This window comes from Triturus cristatus, chromosome 6 (assembly GCF_964204655.1).
Source record: "Triturus cristatus chromosome 6, aTriCri1.1, whole genome shotgun sequence".
NCBI lineage: Eukaryota > Metazoa > Chordata > Amphibia > Caudata > Salamandridae > Triturus > Triturus cristatus.
Genome location: NC_140589.1, coordinates 296,533,333 through 296,554,259, shown reverse-complemented (window position 1 = coordinate 296,554,259; position 20,927 = coordinate 296,533,333).

Genomic DNA, 20,927 nt, shown 5'->3' with positions numbered 1-20,927 from the left:
CTCACTTAAGGTTTAAATTGCACATGTACCACATTGCATAGTGCAAAGGCGACGCAAACCTGCTCGTAAACAGGACACTAAATATGTACACAAATTGCTGGAGTTCTAAATGATGCATTTCATTCATCACTTTACAGTGCACCAGAGGTGTTGCACAATGGATAACGTTGGCTGGACTCATCAGATTTTCAGGATAACCACATGAGATAAATTTACCCTCAACTAACCTAGATAGATGTTATGTACCAAGCCCCTGGTAGACCTCAATTGATGCAGCCATCTTGGACTGATATCGCGCCCTCCTTCAATAAACCATGTTATATCCAGTGTTTTCTTATTGCCACTGTAAATTCCGCAGGTTGTAAGGGGTAATTAGGAGTACGAGGTGTGACTGACAGTGGGATGCCTGTGCACATTCCACTGTGTATTCAAAACAACCCAACCCACTAACCCCATTGAAAACGTGCTGCATTGCTCTAAGTTGTTATCAGTACTTTCAGCAACAGGAGACCACTTCTCTGCTCGCACTCAACAAGTCACCGCAGCACACATTGTTCAAGCAGATCCGTGCACCCCCCATATTTGTTTACGGAAATATTGAGCCAGTCAGCACGGAGAAGGTGGCAGGGCAGTGCCAGCACACAGAAGGCAAGCCACTGAAGCACTGTTCTGTATTCTTGTCCTGTTTTTGTTATTAGAACAGGGTGATTTCAATGTGAAGTGGTTTACACTTAGTTTATATTATCACATGAACTATATAAGCATGGAAAAACGGATTTGGATACAAAAAAAGTTAAAAAGGGAGAGAGAGATCGATATCTAGAATGAGAGAGAGAAGGAGATGGTAGGAAGGAAAGAGAGTGAGTGAGAGAGAGAGCAGACAGGAGGCAGGGGCATAAAGCAGGTCCTGCAGCACCTACAGTACAGGGGGTCCTGCAACCCTTCAGGGGGCCTCCATTCATCCCAAGGCTAATGTATATCTGGGGGATATGGGAGACTCAGGGGCCCCTCGTGATACTCTGCAGGGGGGCACAACAATGTGTGTTGCGCCACTGGCCTGGAGGGCAAGAGTGGGAGGGAGATGAAGAGAGTCCACACAATCCCAAACACCTTGTCCTCAACCGCCATTTTGCAACCAAGGGCCTGATTATGAGTTTGGCGGATGGGTCACTCCATTACAAACGCGACTGATATCCCGTCCACCGTATTACAAGTTCCATTGGATAAAATGGAATTCTAATTTGGAGATTTGGATATCTGTCACGTTAGCGACGGAGTAACCCTGTCCGCCAAACTTGTAATCATGCCCCAAGTGTTGAGTCTTTGCCTTGGTGGTGCATAAAAGAGAGAATAGAGGTACAGAGCGACCGAAAGAGAAAACGAGCTAAAACGCATGAGGGAAAGGGTGCGATAGAGAGAAAAGACTGGAGTGCAGGCAAGAGGGCAGAAAAAGCATTAGAGAGAAGTAGACAAGCAAACGTAGACAGAAACAGAATGGGCAGCTGTAAGGCAAGGGAGAGAGAAAGACTTAGGAAAAGAATAAGCACAAATAACTCAAATGTGTTATTTCACTTCCCTTCACCCCTATTTTGTGACCTGCATTTTAGTCTGAAGTGGAAAAAGAAACATTGTGCATTATTTCTCCTGCCATAAAACATAGACTTACACATGCACCCTATTGGCTGATGCTTCAAATTGCTCGAAGTTCACAGAAGATAATTTTAGAAAGCCTTAAGCAGTACATCATTTTTTTTACCTTGCTCACTCACTCCTCCATTTGCTTGCACACTCCTTCGCTCTCTCACTCATTGGCTGTCAGTAGCTCTCTAAAAAACTTGCTAAGATTGTAACATATTCATTCAGATGCTCACAAACACCCATTCACTCACTTTCAAATGGCAATCCAAAAGCACAGAATTCTGGTTGGTCGAAAAAAAGTGCATGTGGAGGCGACGCTACAGAATCCAGGCTTCTGGGCGTGAATGTGAATTCGCTTCACGCACATTAGGGCGTCATCTGTGTATTAGTGGAAGGAAACACAGGAGTTAACGAGCAAGCGCTTGGGAAGGATCACAATAAATAAAGGTGGTGTGAAGGGGCCCTTGAGGAAGCTTTGTGTATCAGCTACAGACCTAGACAAAAATGGCCTAAATTCAGTCACGGCCAGCATGACTAGCGGATGGGGGGGTGGCGGGTTGCATGGGGAGGGGGTTTGCGCGGGGGGAGGGGAGGAGGTTTAAGTTAAAAAATAAAGTTAACTTACCTTCGGCGGTCTGGTCTGGTCCCGTGTCGTCTCTGCTCCTCACAGGAAGCAGGCAGCCTCTCTCTCCTCTCCTAAGGGATGTATGTCGTTACAACGCACACTTACAACGCATGCACTTACAACGCATTTTTTACAACGCAAAATCCATTACAACGCATGACATTACAACGCATGACACTACAACGCATTCTTAAAAACTACCTTTACAACGCATTTCCATTACAACGCATACTACCTTTACAACGCATACCATTACAACGCATAATATTAAATTGCATTTAAGGTAAGTATTAGATAGTATAGGGGTAAAACTTACTTTTCTAACTCCAGGGGGTGCAACAGTAGGGTAAGTGTTGGATAGTATAGGGGTAAAAATTACTATTCTAACTCCAGGGGGTGCAACAGTAGGGAAAGTGTTGGATAGTATAGGGGTTAAAATTACTATTCTAACTCCAGGGGGTGCAACAGTAGGGTAAGTGTTGAATAGTATAGGGGTAAAAATTACTATTCTAACTCCAGGGGGTGCAACAGTAGGGTAAGTGTTGGATAGTATAGGGGTAAAAATTACTATTCTAACTCCAGGGGGTGCAACAGTAGGGTAAGTGTTGGATAGTATAGGGGTAAAAATTACTATTCTAACTCCAGGGGGTGCAACAGTAGGGTAAGTGTTGGATAGTATAGGGGTAAAAATTACTATTCTAACTCCAGGGGGTGCAACAGTAGGGTAAGTGTTGGATAGTATAGGGGTAAAAATTACTATTCTAACTCCAGGGGGTGCAACAGTAGGGTAAGTGTTGGATAGTATAGGGGTAAAAATTACTATTCTAACTCCAGGGGGTGCAACAGTAGGGTAAGTGTTGGATAGTATAGGGGTAAAAATTACTATTCTAACTCCAGGGGGTGCAACAGTAGGGTAAGTGTTGGATAGTATAGGGGTAAAAATTACTATTCTAACTCCAGGGGGTGCAACAGTAGGGTAAGTGTTGGATAGTGTAGTGTAATATTATGCGTTGTAATGGTATGCGTTGTAATGGTAGTATGCGTTGTAATGGAATGCGTTGTAAAGGTAGTTTTTAAAAATGCGTTGTAGTGTCATGCGTTGTAATGTCATGCGTTGTAATGGATTTTGCGTTGTAAAAAATGCGTTGTAAGTGTAGTGCGTTGTAAAAGTTGCGTTGTAAAGGTTGTTCCCCTCTCCTAAGCCAATCACAAAGTTGCAATGGCAGCGTTGTGATTGGTTGGGATGCCGACCACACAGGCATCTATGGGGAGGCTATTTTATCCATGTAGGCTGCTTCCCTGGGGCCGACCAAACAGTCAGCGCCCTCAGAGTGGGCAAGCCACTCATCCCCTGCCCTAGACCAGGACCGACCACCTACCCGCCCCTAAACAAACTCTTCTGCTTTCTCGCAGTGCGAGAAGCAGAAACATAAAATGGTATTAGAAATACCATTTTATGTTTCTGCTTCTCGCACTGCAAGAAAGCAGTGGGGTGACGGTCCCCGCACACATGGAGGAGCCGCCCCTGCCTAAATTCCACTGACAGTTGTCTGTTACTGATGCCCATGGTGGGACCCCTGTTATTAGTTTATGGTCTATTCAGCAACATGGCCATCATTTGAATATGGAACAACACCCTTGCATCCAACTTAGGAAAGACCTCAAAGCACACCTCTTCAAAATACACTTTAACATGATGCATGATCGCCATATTGAGTGAGTGTATCGGCGGTGACATTGTTGGGCGCCATCTTTAGTGTCCTAGGCGTGCTGCCTATACGCGGACAGTCTATTTAAGCCAGCCCCTCTAGCGCGCAGCGGTGACGCGCAGCGGTGGGCGCTCTCCCTGCGCCTGAGTCGTGCCAGAGTCCTGCCCGTCTGCGCTCGTCCGCGCCGAGGCCGGGCTAGGCCAGGCACCGCCACGTCCTTCTCATTCCACGATGTCCCAGATACCCTTATCATGAAGGTATTCAAGGATTGTGCTGCTTAGCTTGTGAAATCGGTCGCTATGTAGGTTTTGTTTACTACACCCTCTCTCTGGCCCTTTTAATTGTTCTGACTGTGCATTCAAACTTCTACCTCCTGCTCCTATCGCTGCTTACAGGAAACCCCCCCTGGGTTGCCTAGATTGTATTGCACCACCTTCGGTCAAATCCCAGGCCCCCTTTAACCTTAAGATTTGCCATCTTAATGTGAGGTCGCTGGTCAGACATCACTTGGATGTGCACAATCTACTCACGGACGCCCCTCCTGACATCTTGTTCATGTCTGAGACATGGTTACATGAGGATGCTTTGGTGGCGGTCAATTTGGCCCTTCCCTCGGAGAATGCGATTTTTACTCATAATCGTAACTCGAGAGGAGGTGGCATTGCGGCCATTATTAAATCCTGCTTCTCATGTGTCTGGAAGCCTCTGGACATAGCTGGTTGCGAAAGTGCTCATTTTTGCATCTCGGTCAGCCCTCATTTTACTTTCTCTGGGCTTCTTATCTACCGACCTCCGGGCCCAGATGCTGCCTTTAGGTCAGCACTTCCGGAGGTCGTCGGTGCATTGGCCTTAAGGGCTGCCAATTTTAGTATCATTGGAGATTTAAATCTCCATTTTGACTCTCCCCTTTCTCCTGCCGTCAGTAGCACTCTTGCTGATCTGGAAGCTCTCCAGCTACATCAGCTAGTTGGCCATTCTACCCACGATGGTGGGCATACTTTGGACCCCATTTTCACTAATCTAATGTCGGTTAAAGTGTTGCCCCCCAAGCCTATGACCTGGACCGATCACCATCTTATAGAGCTGCACCTTACAGTCAAGGATTCTCCTCACAAAACAACGTACCTGTGTCACTGAGACGCCCATGGAGCAAATTGAAATTAGCTGACTTTCATCGGCTCCTTGGTCAACAAGCCTTGGGACCTTTTTCCGACGTGGAGTCGGGTTATGATCTTTTTTGCAACTGGCTGACTGGAGCGTTGGACTGTTTGATTCCAACTGCTAAGATTAAATGTTGCCGTGGTGAGCCCAGCCCCTGGTATGACGATGCGCTTCGGCTTTTAAGGAAATCTTGTAAACATGTCGAAAGAGCTTGGCGTAAGTCCTATCTACCCGACAGGAAAACGGAGTACCGCACCAGGACTAGGCTTTATCATAGAGCGGTCTGTAAAACTCGGGCTGCTTACTTCTCCCGCAAATTATTTCCAGCACCAATCCTACCAAGTTAATCTTCAAGGTGCTTAAGGATCTCACAGCTAGCAGAGCCTCACTTGATGAGATCTGCTCTGCATCGCACTGTGAGGACCTGGCCACCTTTTTTGTGGAAAAGGTGGCGGCCATATATCGTTCTTTCCCTGATTCATCCGCCCCCTTGGATAAGATGGAATCTCGTCCAACGACAACGCTGTCTTTGTGTTCTCTTCCTGAGCTCTCGATGGAGGAGTTTAATAAAATTGTGGTGAAAGTTAAGTCAGGCTCACCCAGGGACCCTCTTCGTCCTGTTCAGTTTAGAGAATCTGCGTCACTTTGTTTCCCTCCTTTGCGTGATCTTGTCAACTTATCTTTAACATCTGGCTCTGTCCCTACCAGTTGGAAACAAGCACAGGTGATGCCTATTTTGAAAAAAACAGCCCTGGATCCATCTAAACTGGAGAATTATCGCCCCATATCACTTCTTCCGTGGGTTGCTAAACTGACTGAGGCCCATGTCAACGCTATCTTATCTGACCATCTCTATCGCGCTGATATTTTGGACCCTACTCAGAACGGCTTTCGACCTGGCCATAGCACTGAGACGGCGTTGCTTTTTATGGTCGACCATCTGCGAACTTTGGTCGACACTGGTCAAACGGCGGCACTGGTGCTTCTTGATCTCAGTGCCGCGTTTGACACCGTCTCTCATGCTATCTTGCTACAACGTCTGGGTGAGGCTGGTGTCGGTAACATGGCACTGGAATGGTTTCGATCATTTCTATCTGATCGTACGTTTAGGGTTGTTACACCCCCCTTCCAATCTAAACCTTACCCTATCGCCCAGGGCGTCCCGCAGGGGTCGGCTCTTAGCCCCACACTTTTCAACCTATATGTACAGCCGCTGGCTGCTGTCGCTAAACGGTGGAACCTGACTATGGTGTCCTATGCGGACGACACGCAGCTAGCGGTTGCATTAAGTGGGGCTTCCGACCTTGAAGCTGCTAAGTTCCGTGAGGGAATTAGTTCAGTAGCGCGTTGGATGACTGATAATTGCCTGCAACTGAACGCGAAAAAAATCGAGGTGCTCATTGTCGGCAAGCAGAGTCATCTTTGGGGTGATTATTGGTGGCCATCGGTGCTTGGCCCTACTCCCCTCCCTGTCACGGAGGTTAAAAATCTTGGGATATGGTTGGATTTTAAACTCAGCTTTGTTCCCCACACAAAGAAAACCGCTGCCACTTGCTTCTGGATACTTCGGAGGCTTAGACCCACCTTCAAATTTTTTGATGCTCCAACCAGACAGCTTATTGTACAAGCTACGATTCTATCTCGGCTGGACTATGCGAGTTCTCTTTTGTTAGGAGCCAACCTGGCCGAACTCTCTAGACTCCAACGCGTTCAAAACGCTGCCGCCAGAGCTCTGGTTGGCCTACCGAGATTTTGCTCGGCCAAAAAAACTATCGATAAACTTCATTGGCTCCCTGTTTCTCAGAGGATTAAGTTTAAGTCGTTATGTCTACTGTTTAAAATCCTCAAGCACTCCTCTCCTCCGATTTTGGAGCATCTTATTCAGCCTTACGTCCCTTTGCGTACTCTAAGGTCCTCTGGACTCCATTTAGTCACAGTTCCACGCTTTAAGAGGGTTAGGGCCGGTGGCCGCTATTTTAGAGTACTAGCGGCCAAGCTCTGGAACTCTCTCCCTGCCTATATCCGTGCCATTGATGATCTTCTGGTTTTTAGGAAGGCCATTAAAACCTTCCTTTTCCCCCAGAACTCCTAGTGTTATGCTCCTGTCTTTTGGTTATGCTTTGGCCTCGATATTTTGTCTGCTGTAGCGCCGGGACGCCCCTTTGCTGAGGCATCTGCGCGCTCTATAAATCTGGCTAACATAACATAACATAACATAACTAACAAACAGCCCACCATCACTATCTTATGTCAGCTACCGTGTCAATCACTTTTTAACGGTATTGTTGCCTTTGACCATGTGCAATACTGAGCTGCCTTTGGGTTAGGTTCGGGCTATACAGATGCCACATACATACTTAGATGTATATATGCCCATACAATTAGAGATGAGGAATGTGTACATGGTCATCAGTTTTTAAACCTTTTGCTTTTACAAAAAATTTGTATGTATCTGCTAATTAATTTTATGGCTTTCAGTCAGCCGCGTTCCATCCAAACCTCTGCTGTAGCGTCATTCACATTTGGCTCCTGCCCACAACCGTATACAACATGGGCAGTGGATGAGTCCACTTCAGCTGTTTGCTCCTTTGTGTGTATGTGGCTGCATTCTGCAAAAGCACAATTTTATCAATGATAAAAAAACTGTGTCCCTTTCAATGCCAGGAAACAATTTCAAATTTAGTTTTCATAAATCTCTTTTTTTAAACATAGCTGGGGTCCAGTAGCTTCACAGACGCTGCTAACGGCCCTTATTAGCCCTTGCAGTGCTTTGTATTAAGTGTGTGTAATGCTTATGGCCTCCATTACTATGAATGGGCTTCAACCCCACTAAAAGATGGCCACCCTTGCTTGCACATGCACAGGTTGCCATCTTTGAAAGGGCTTCCAAACCATTCAAAGATGGCTGCCCGAGCATAACCATCCTCAAGAATGCACATGTAGCTATCTTAGAATATTTAAAGAAAACTTTTTTACAAAACCTTTAAACAGCTACCGATGCATCTTCACACCTGCACGTAGCAACAGCCATTATTTTTTAATGTTTCTGTAGTAATTTAAATACGTTACTAAATAGTTATTTGATAAGACAACAGGTTGGCTTTTCCAGCAAACATATGCTTGGAGCAATCTAGTAGATTTGGAATAGGTCTTTAGGGCTTTATTGAAGCCCAGGGCTACAAAAGAGAAGGGGCAGTAAGAATGACAAGCATGGCAATTGGCTATCAGTGACTGTGAAAAATATCGCTCATTAAAGAAGTTGAAAATACGACCTAGCAGTAAAATCCTTTCTACTTTAATGCTGCTGATGGTCAAATTACCACCAGCTACAAATGTTTTTCAGACAGAGTTCTCCATTATAGGAAAGCTACTGCTTTGAACTGCTGGAATTCATCACCCAAAGGATAACCAGCTCTGTCCTGATATTAAAATGAATAAACCCCATACATGGTTTCTGCAGAATGCAGTTTATACATGGTCACTAAATAGTCAGACAAAGTGGAGTGTTTTTTCCGGCAGGAATCATATCCCTACCTCTAAAATTGAGATGCATTGTGGGCAAGCAGTATTTATAACATCCACTGGCAAATGTAATCAAAACCTATTAAGAACAAAGGAATATGAATTCCATTTGACTTTCTTTTTCCACTGGTGTTATATATCATTAGCAATGTTATCACCCAGTAGAATCTCTATGCTGTTGGCGGTAATGCATGATTGCAACACCACTGACCATTAATCCCAGCTGAGTTTATTGATGATTGCGCATTAATTTATTGTGGTAATTGTTATGGAATGAAGGCCAAGATGCCTCTTTGTACCAGGATAGATAGGATTGTACATTACCTCTTTCATTTGAGCCATACATGAACATTTGAGCCATACATGAACATATAAAAATACAGCCGGGAAACGTCCATTAGAATGCAGGCATTACCTCGCAATGCCTTTACAACGCAACTTTCACAACATTAGTGCCTTTACATTGCATGCCATTACAATGCATGCCATTACAATGCATCCCATTACAACACATTCCATCACAACACAATATAAGGTCAGTAATGGATATTTGTAAGTTTTAGGGTGGGTATAGGTTTTGGGGTAGTTGGGACACTTAATATTTACCCCTACGCTATCCAACACTTTCCCTACTGTTGCACTCACTGGAGGGGGAATAGTAAATGTTACCCCTACGCTATCCAACACTTACCCTACTGTTGCACTAAAAGGATTATGGGTTGTAATGGTATGCGTTGCAATGCTATGCATTGTAATGGTAGTTTAAAAAAAATTGTTTTAATGGTATGCGTTGTAAAATCATGCGATGTAATGGTAGTTGGGCTGTAAAAACTGCGATGTAAAAGCATGTGTTATAATTGTTTACGTTGTAACGTCATATATTCATACAGCCAGGTGAACGTCAATGTGGAGGGAGCTGGCACTTTGTGTGAACTAGTGGGGGAGCCCATAGTTACCCTGATGGACCTCTGCCCAGGGTTTGAGGCCAAGGTTTGTGTTATACAGTTGAATATATATATGGCTACTCAGTGGTGAAACCTTGTTGATATTCAGGAGTTTCAGAGGTGAATTTGCTTAGCCAGAGTGTATGATTCTGTGGGAAAGATTTGATCCACACTAGTAATATCCAGGTGATGCCCTTATTGCTCTGGAGATGCTGGAGTACAACGCATCGATTGGCAGTGTGAGAGGCCACTAAAGTATGCAAAAACACTGATAGATGACATGCTTGAATTAACATCAGCCACTGATACTTACTTGGAGCCGCATCCCAATCCATCATTATTTTGCACACCATACCACCTCAGTTTGAACTCAGCTATATGCAAATCAGTCTTTATCCTGCTCCAATTGGAACAGTCCAGCGGAACTGCGAGGCCAGATCCTCCCTGTACTTGAACACAAGCAACCCAGGACCGTATTCATCCTAGTTAGGGCTCATCAGCCAGGTATACCCTGGTTCCAGTGACACCGTGTGCACGGGACCCATATCTGGGCATACTCCTTTCACTTAAGGCGACACACTAAAGTATTAAAAAAAGGGATGGATGGGATGTTTGAATTAATCTCAGCCACTGGTAATAACTCGGCCCACATACCAATCCATTGTTATTTTGCACTCTATTGCACCTCAATTTGATCCCAGCTATATGCAAATCAGTCTTGACCCTGCTCCATTGGGAACAGACCAGCCTGAACTGCAAAGCTAGGTCCTCCCTGAACTGGAACATAAGCAACCCAGGACCGGTTACACCCAAGGAAGGGCTCATCTACCAGGTATAGCTTGGTTCCAATGGAACAGTGTGCAAGGCGACCAGCATCTAAGCATACCCATCCCACTTAGGGTGACACACTAAAGCATTTAAAAAAATGATGTATGAAATGCTTGAATTAATCCTAACCACTGGTAATCACTTAGGCTGCATCCAACTCCATCGTTATTTTGCACACCATGCCACCTCAGTTTGGACCCAGCTGTTAGTCACTGACATGACTAACAGCATTCAGGCTGCTAGCTGTTTCTTGTCAAGGGCTCTCAATAGCTCCTCATTTAGCACAATAAGCAAACATACTGTGTCTCTGCCTGGTCAATAGCCTGGATTGTCCATGTATTAGGACAGGTGATTCGTTACTCTTGCTGACACTGTCTGGCTATCTCCCTTTCTCATACTTTTGGCTCAATCTAGAGATGTGAGATCCATTGAGAGCTTGACAAGCCATACAGGCTTTTTAGGTGGAATGATTTACACCTTTTTAGCTGGGATGGACCTCACCAAGGTGAAGTGAAGAGTTAATTATACTTATTGAAAATGGATTGGGAGAGAGTATGGTAATCCGGTTCTTGGGTAGCTGGCTGTGCATAGATATGTAGGAGCTTGCTAGGATTTGCTATCCTTACTGTTTTAGTAATTGCCTTTAATGATGTCCCTGGAAATACCTGCATAGAGTTACTTTGAAGTAGGTGCCACAGGTTGGCTTGTGATTTGTTTGCTTGATCAGTTCCTGTTTGTTTGATTGACAGAAGCACTGCTGTTATTTTTTCTGAAGGAAGATCATGTATTTCACTTGTTTGATAATTTAATCTCTTTAATGAACTAATATAATTTGATGGTTTAGAGCACAGTGTTTGTCAAAAACATTATTGGCACTCTTGCTAGAACACTACTTTCCAATACCCTTTCACGTTTATTCAACATCTCTCCAGGCCAGCTTTCTGATAATAACATTTCACTGTTTCACAATTGATGGACGGAATGCTGGACAATGCAAACATTCACCCCCAGTCACAAGGATCTGGGTTAAATCAATCATTCTTTTGCTCACCACACCACCCCAGTTTGGACTAGTTTGCAAATCAGTCTTGACCCTGTTCCTTGTGGGAACAGTCCATCCCGAACTGCCAAGCCAGGTCCTCCCTGGACCAGAAACAAGCATCCTGGGACCGGTTTCAGGGCATCACCCTTCATCAGCCAGGCTAGCTTGAATCCAGTGGTGTAGTAAGCACAGGACCCACATCTGGGCATACCCTTCCCACTTAGGGTGACATATGCAAAAGAAACAATTGGTGGACGGAATGCTGGACAGTGCAAACATTCACCCCCAGTCACATGAATCTGGGTTAAATCCTTAATTCTTTTGCTCACCACACCACCCCTGTTTGTTTTTGCAATTGTCACCCTGAGTGGGATGGGTATGCCCAAACGTGGGTCCCGTGCGCTCCATGCCACTGGAGTCAAGCTATCCTGGCTGATGAGGGATGAAACCCTGAAACCGGTCCTAGGATGCTTGTTTCCAGTTCAGGGAGGACCTGGCCTGGCAGTTCGGGCTGGACTGTTCCCATTGGGCACAGGGTAAAGACTGATTTGCATATGTCTGGGTTCAAACTGGAATGGCATGGTGAGCAAAACAAACGATGGATTTAGGCCCAGATCTCTGTACTGGGGTAAATGTATGACATTGTTCTGCATTCTGTCCATCAATTGTTGTTTTTGCAATTGCTTTTAGCCTTCCACTGCTCAATTTTAGGGACCTACTTTTTAGGTCTTTCTTTGCAACCAAAGGTAATATGAAAGAGAATGTACCACACAGAATAAAAAGTTCTCGCTTGACAATCTCTGATGTCCAAGATTTACATGTTCTTTTATCTTTGAATGGGAATCTGCTGCACCGTGTGTTTCCCCGGCCGCCGCTGTACCTCCTCGCGGCTGTGAGCAGGGGACTACACCACCCAGAATCCCCAGCGCACCATCGCGTCATCCTTGCGCCCGGAGGCGCACAAAAGGACGCCGCTCTCTCCGCGTAGCGGGGAATCATTTCTTCTTGAATTTGCTGGCTCACCTGCTGAAGGGTTCGTCTCCTGCCTGGGCTGCCGTACTCCCGTTGACGTCCCTGGCTCTGCTGCACCGTGTGTTTCCCCGGCCGCCGCTGTACCTCCTCGCGGCTGTGAGCAGGGGACTACACCACCCAGAATCCCCAGCGCACCATCGCGTCATCCTTGCGCCCGGAGGTGTACAAAAGGACGCGGCTCTCTCCGCGTAGCGGAACGCGCGCGGGACGCGCCGGGCTAAGCCCGGGACAAGGGCGGGGCCGTCTAAGGCCGTCAGGGGCCGGAGGAGGCCGGGCTGGGCCACATCTCTAAGTGCTTGCCGAAAGATACATCTGGTCATAGCCGTTAAGGCAAGTACTCAACCATTGGCACGAGATTTGGGACTCCGAGACTGTCATAGCCGATGTTGTCACTTTGGTTGTATTAACTGCCCCCTGTTTACTGACCTCATTAATTGCCATAGTATTGCACTCATCTTGCCTATTATATTGGCCCTGAGGTGCTCGTAAAAGGTAGTGGTGGGGAAACTTGGTCTGGGGTCCGTACCCCCTCTCCTGCCCCTAGCAAATCAAGAGCCGGTCAGCTTATCAGATCAAGATCATGGTAAAGACTAAGAACCCCCAGCCTAGGGTGGAGGGAGGGGTAAAGGGTACCCTCGATGCCTTCATTGTAAGAGCGGAGTCCCTGCTAGCACACAAAATCTTACTGACGGAGCGGCGGCTCTCTTTGGACTCTTTAATAGCAAAGAAGCGGTCCTCTTTGGGCAATATAGCCCTTAGCGCCACGCCGGGGGAAAACCCCCCCGACTCTGCCGCCGCTTTATTGACGGCAGATTCTAGCCCACGAGGGGCCCTAGAACTAGTAAGCCCGACTGCTAGAGTTACTTCCCTTACACACAGGGCGCCGCAAGTGGTCGGCTTGACACACACTGATACTGTGTTAGGAGAAACCGAAAGGGGGGGACCTAGTGCACTTCCAAAAGTACCAGACATCGAATCTATGCAATCACCCATCAGAGAAGTGGTAACCCGATCTAAAACATCCCAATTGCAGACAGGGCCTTTAACTAAAGGTGGGATGCATATTCCTAACACCACTAGTAGGCCTAGCCGTAGAGGACCATCAAAGTCCACTAAAGGAACCACTAAGAACCCCGAGTGACCAGAATGCCCAACTTGTAAAATAGCAAATGGGTCGGCAGGGCTGCATGAAATCATTACAGCATTGGAGGGAAAAATGGAACAGCTGCTAGCCCAACATTTAGGCCCAGTACTAACAGCAATCTCTAATTTGGAAGGCAAATTAAGGAGGTTGGCAGACCCGGTTCCTGGAAAGCCAGCCGGGACTAATCTACAGAGGAGGCAAGAGGGAGGTGGGAGAGAAGAGGAGTCACATGTGGCTGACAGTGGTAAAACGGTCACCATCAATTTTGACCCCGAGCCCAGAAACCGTAGGGAAGTTGCTCCAGAACAAACAAACACTGGTAACAGGAATTCTGGACAAAAAACCCAGGGCAACATGCGGACTCCCCTTGACCCAAAGGCCGCTCCCCGGGGACCAAAGGAGAACGCAGTTTGGCTTAACACTAGTAATAACACTACCTGCGCTCAGAATACCCCAGGTCTCCCGATATTGGATTTACCCCCCGCATCTAGCCCTTACACGCTAGTGTTAGTAGGCGCTCCAGGTCTTAATAAAGGCATTGAGGAATCGACGTGCACTTTGATTAATAAGACCTTACATTGGGTGAATAATAACTCACACGGGGTGAGGCTCCAGCGTAGGCATATTTTAATGGCCAGGAGGGTGGCCTGGATTGGAAATAGCGAGAAAAGATTTACAGGCGACTGTATCATAGTTAACCTTAAACACCCTGAGATGGTAAGAGAACTGCTTGATAATCGATATATGGATGGGGGTTTTGGATCATGTATAAGAATGCTACCCCTGCACTTCTTTTATAGGAATAGTGCACCTGAGACCGGGCAGAGATGGCTGGGGCCCTGGGATGCCAAAAAACGGAGGGAGGTGGCACCTGCACACGACGCAAATAGATTTGCTCAGCTCTCTTGTTTCTCGGCATTGGACGAACAGGACTGACTGATGGAAATAGAGAGTATGGAGCCCGAGTTGGTAAATGACACCCCGTGTAACATTGCAGACACCAATATCTCAGGGGTCCCGGACCCAGCTGCAGTAGTCGTCCCCATGGTAGGGCAAGGGACGGAAATGGAAGTCAGGCCGGAATTGCCAATTGGCCTTGACACTAGCCCCTTCCCAAGAAAGACGACCAGAATGACTAGGGGTTTAGACCCAAACCCTAAGGATCTGAGGATTATTTCCTGGAATATTGCAGGACTTGCAGGCAAGATCCAAAATACTGAATGGTTAGCCTTTATCACTAAATTCCAAATCATTTGCCTACAGGAAACATGGGAAACTAACAAAACTGTCCCATTCCTGGAAGGATATAAATTGTTTTTTGTGCCAGCCAGGAAATCCAATATGGGCCGTGCCAAGGGCGGACTAACAATGTATGTAGCACTGTCAATGCAGGGGAAATGGCAAGATTTGGGGTGGGACTCTGGCTGCCTTCAGGGTGTTAAATATTCATTGACGGGCTTAAAGCTCATTTTTATAAATTTTTATAACGCGGGACAATCCTTAACAAACTTGATGGAGCTAGAGGAAAGATTGGTCAACCTCCAGGACTCAGGGGACGAAGGCTCTCAGCTAATCCTTATGGGCGATTTTAATTGCCACCAGTGCCCATATTTGAAATGGGAAGGTGGTACTTGGGATGATTGCCTCTCCACCAAGGGTTGGCACTTGGAGCACACCAGAGAGGGTCTGTCACTGAGCTCAATACTGAGTGAGTTCGCCCTTACTCAGACGATGGACATGATCGATCAGGGGAAGTCTGACAATATTGCCCCCTCCTTTAAGGGAAGGGGCTGTAATTCAATAATAGACTATATTTTTTAATGTATGATAGTCACATATAAAGGTTTATTGCAATTGATTGTCCCGTTTTTTAATCTGTCTGTACAAAGAGGTTTTAACATTACTGATTTTACACAGATTATTGAAATGAAATGAATGGGAATGTTGATTTTGATATCAATGTTGTTTATAGTGAAATGGATGTGGAAATAGATTACAACTGTGAAAGTGGTCTTGCTCCACCCTCCAAATTTGAACCCCAGTGGAGTCAGTGTTTGGGCATTGATTTGTTTGTGAAAAAGACTATTGAGGAGCTGTACAAATTGGAAGATCATGAATTGATGGGTAATAGAAACACCAAAAGATGCCTAGAACATTCCAACAACCTGACGGTCGTGAAACTACTAGCAGTGAGTGAGTTTGGCAATGATGCCTCCATAGTCATGCCTGAAGAGGACAAGGGGGGTAGCATTGTAATCTTACGGAGGGTGGATTATGATAATGAAATCAAAAGACAACTTAGTGACGAGGATTGTTACCACAAAATGTCCTGGAATCCTATAGGGGAAGCCCAATATAGATTCTTTGATAAATTGTGTACATGGAAGGACATTGGACTCTTGGACGGGGCAGAATGCAGGTATCTGAAAGTGACAGACCCCCGATATCCTTTAATTTATATACTGCCATAAATTCATAAATCTAGGTATTTACCTCCAGGTCAACCAATTATTTCATGGATTGGGAGCTTAACTGATCTCCTGTTTGAATATGTTGATCTGTACTTGAATCCATAGTGGTTGATCTATCCATATACATCAGGGACACTATAGATGTACTTAACACATTGGATGATGTAGTCTGGGATCAAAGTATGATGTTTGTTTCACTAGATGTAGTGGGATTGTATACATGCATATGGAATGAGTTTGGACTCAGAGCTTTGGAGTGTTTTCTTTCTAGTAGAAGTGCAAGTTTCAGGGAACACTCTTCAGTGCTTGTTGAAATGGTGAAACTTCTATTGAAGAATAACTATTTTCTGTTTGGAAATGACTGGTTGCGTCAGGTGCAGGGAAATGGGATGGGGTCCAGGTTTGCTCCCTCTCATGCAAATCTGTCTATGGGTTGGTTTGAAGGGTACATGCCTGGGCCCCAACAGCGGGTAACTGGATGGACTTAATATTTTTCTGGGGTCGTTTTACAGACGATATCCGGATCATGTGGACTAGCACCAGATAAGTTTACCTTAATGACAATGAGTACATTGCTCAATTTACTATGAGCTATGATCCAAAGAGGATACGTTTTTGGGAAGTTGAACTATACATAGCGAATTAAGCAATTCTGAGCAAATTATTGCCGAAAGCTACTGCCACTAAAAGTATTCTTAGAGGAGATCTTCGCTCAGCCTCGCTCGGTCATCAAAGTTTCAGTGGGATAACGAGATTACGCAGAAACTGCAGCCAAGATGGGGATTTCAAAGTGAGATTGAGTGACTTGAAGAGTAGATTGTCTAGAAGTGGGTATGGAAAAAATATTGGAACAAGCAGATAAGAGAATCCTTGGAACTGACAGATCTAACACTCTGATCCCCAAGAATAGGAGAAAGGCAGACAAAAGTGGATTAGACCTGGTGCCTAACAAAAGCAAATACAAAAATATATAGCAATCTCTAATGCATTATACCATACATTTTTAATCTAACACAGATCATAAATTCCTAGTGATGTTATTTTCGTACTATTTAATTGTGTATATCAAGTTCATATCTTGAGCATATAAAGCATAGGGGAAACTGGTATGGAAATGACAGCACAAAGTGGAAGGTCTCTTGAATTGGTTGTCAGACTCGCCAATCCGGACACACTTTTGGTAATTTATACTTTAGATAGACTTGAAGGGATGATGAGCGAGAGTAACAGTTCGAGTGTATGGCTCTTCCGATTGGATGATTCTTAATCCAATCATGATGTGAGGCTGACATTTTCATATCTGGTCAGCCTCGGATTAAAACGCTATCCCCCTTCTCTATTTTTGACTCTACTTTCATTTGAACACATTGGTGCCTATCTATTGGAGGTTGGTTTCACCCAGTCGAAACACAGAGGTTCATGGTTACCTCACTGGTCAGATAGGAGTTATTAGTCTTCCGCTTGATGACTATGAATAGATGGCTGATTGGGCCATTTGAATTTTGGGTTAATATGATTGGCCAGTCTTCTACACAAATAGGGTATGAGAATGTTTTAACAGTACACGAGAAGGGTTCATGTGGAAGGGATTTCACGTCCGTATTTGTAAGCACAGGTCAGTTGAATTTGATTCTGGGAATGGTGCACTGATTGATTTTTCTTAATCTCATGAACAAAGGGAATGTTAGTGGAAAGGCTGGTCTTTTCTCCTTGCTCTATTCACTTCCTACTTTATAATTATGATTTTAAGGGGTTTTTGGTTATATAATGCATTGGTGATTTTGGTCTTTCACTAAAATGCCGGGTATTCTTATATACAGTTGTTGGCTGTAGACTAGCGTTAAAATTAGAAGCAAGGATTTGATAGTCATTCTTGTCATTATTCTGCTTTTGCAGGGCCTACTGAGGAGCAGGAAACTTGACCACATATGGATACATATTATTAATAGTGATTCTACAGATTAACTGACAAAAAGTGAGTGGGAGGACATGATCTATATTTGCTTACTTTAATTATGATGTTTTATGTGCATTTGCATTTAATATGAAGTTTTATTACAGGAAGTAAAAACGCTACCAATGGGAACTGCTGACCTAATAATGTTGTAGGTTATTTATGAATCCCAGTAAGGTGAATGATACTTAACAGCGATGTATTTAACAGGATACGAGCTAACATGATCATATATAACAATAAATTAGAAATGTGGGATGTCCTCTGGGTCTCTTTTATTATGTGACCAATATCTGGTTTATAATATCATTTATGAATGTGAGGGCACACTATGCTTTATATGCTCAAGATATGAACTTGATATACACAATTAAATAGTACGAAAATAACATCACTAGGAATTTATGATCTGTGTTAGATTAAAAATGTAAGGTATAATGCATTAGAGATTGCTATATATTTTTGTATTTGCTTTTGTTAGGCACAGCGAGGCATGATTTTTTTATTTACCTTTGGAATGTTAATGTGATATATCATATATCACGTTTTATTAATGTGTATGTGCTTTTCAGTCATTTAGATATATATATATATATATATATATATATATATATATATTTATGTATATTTTATTGCTCTTTCAGCCCTCTTGAAGTCCTATTCTGGGTACGAAAGGCGTTGGCTGGGCTGATGTTGGATGATTACTGAATGATTCAATAAAATAAAATTTTGGATGGAAACACTATTTCATGGCTCCTACTTTATTGGATAGCTGAAGGACTGTATTTTGGCATATGGTTCTCAAGTAAACACTTCAATATCAACCATCTGAAGATTCTACAGATTTCATTGTACTCCTTACGCACTCTCTTTTTGTATAGGATTTAGTTATTATGTATGGTTTTGGAGCAGTAAGGCCATAGAGAGGTTAAGTACTGTGCTTTTGGACTACATGAAATAACACCTGTGAGGCTGTTCTTCTGTCAATACTGCACTTGCTTGTGGTTTCTGTCTACTTAGTTTTAGGGCTTGCCTAGACAGTGGATGCGCTGTCTCTTCGAGAACTTTTGTTTTCTAACAGTAGGCTTAGCATTGGCTGACTTCATTGTCACTCTCATTTCTTGCTTGTTATTGTTCAGCTGCCATAAGCTTCCTTCCCCTTTGTGTATTTGTCCCTCCCCATGAGCATGAACACATCACTTGTGTTCTTAAACTGTTCATTTTTGTAGGCACTACTTGTTTCTTTGTGTTTAAGCACTCTACCAGAATGTGTCATTTTCAACTGACTTCCTTGTGTACTTCTCCCCCTTCATTTTCCTCCCACCCTCCCTCGTCAGTGTTGCTTACCCCCCCAACTTCCCTCCCTCCATCCATGTTGCTAGGACCCGCTGGCCCAACCGAACTGTGCTGTTTGCCCCACCTGCCCACCCCCTGTGTTCCCTGCCATGTTGCTTGCCCCCAATTCCCATGTTGATTGCCCCCACCCATCCACCATTCACATGTTGCTTGCCCCAATGCTGCTTTTCCCCGCCTACCCTCCCCATGTTGTTTGCCCCTCTGACCAACCTCCTCATGTTGTTTGCCCGCACTGGCCCACCCTCTTGTGCTGCTGTCAGGCCTGCCTTACTGTGGATGCTGAGGGTTCCAGCCCAATTTCCATGGAGTCTTGTGCGTTGTGCTCAGGGGCACCAGCTGTGGAAGAAGGACTCAACGATGCTTCCCTGGACCTCGTCTCGCGAGAGCTTGGCAGTCATATTGTGTGCGGTGGGCTATTTTAACCGCACACTGCAAGACTGCAGCACTTGATGTTACATGTCCGGCCCCATGCATGTCTATCACCTACCTGTTTCTGGTTCTCAGCATTCGAGATGGCTCAGCTCCAGTTGCTCTTCAGCTACATTGTTCAGTTCCTGGTGTCCCCGGCCTGCATTCGGTTCTCCTGGGCGGCTGGGCTGGCAGTTTATACCATAGAAATCTGCAAGAAAGCAAATAAGGGAGATTCTGTGCATATCAGGCGGTAACAGGGAGCACGCTCGCCTATCATTTCTACTTATCTATACTGTGTCTGGCAAGGTGCACTGCAGAACTCTGACAGCAGTGGCACATCAACACTGGTAAAATTGCAAAACAAACAAAGAAAAGGAGTATTACTTTGGGACTTTATTATAATTAACAGTTGTTACTATAATCCATGTCCTTTATGTTGAGTATTGTTTAAGACCTGAGAAGAATTTGGGTTGCATTTTACCTTTGCTGAGTGAGTGCCATTAACTCATATAAGTACCCTAAAACTGCTCCGAGACTTTATCTAGGAACATTATTTGTTAATCTGTGTATAATTTTCTAAGAATTCAGTCAACAGATTTCGAAATACTTCACCATAGCCTGATGGTATGTATTTAGTTGTGAGAACTAATATTTACATCAACTTAAATCTATGACCACATTTATTTATGTTGAATCTTGTGAATTCCAGGTTTGCCAATTCAGACGTTCTTTAATTAATATTCTCTAGAACTCTCCATATAGGTGGGGTAGACGGAATCAGCAAGTAGTTATATCAACCACGGCGCAATTAGAGGGAACTCCTTACCTCACATAGGACTAAGCCAGATCTGTCATCTTCCTTGCAGGAGGCAGGAGCGCAGACCTTACCATAGGCTATTGTGAAGTTCTGCACCAGAGCAGTGTCTTTTTCTTTCATCCATTCCCTTTTCCCAAGTGGGGCAGTGGTTGTCTAGACATAAAATGGTCTGACAGCTAGTGCCTAGTGTGGGAGTTGGGAACTTGCCCCACACACTTTATCTCACTCCTGCGGGAACCTCAGGTGATTTCTTGACAGGTGCTTCCCTCCACC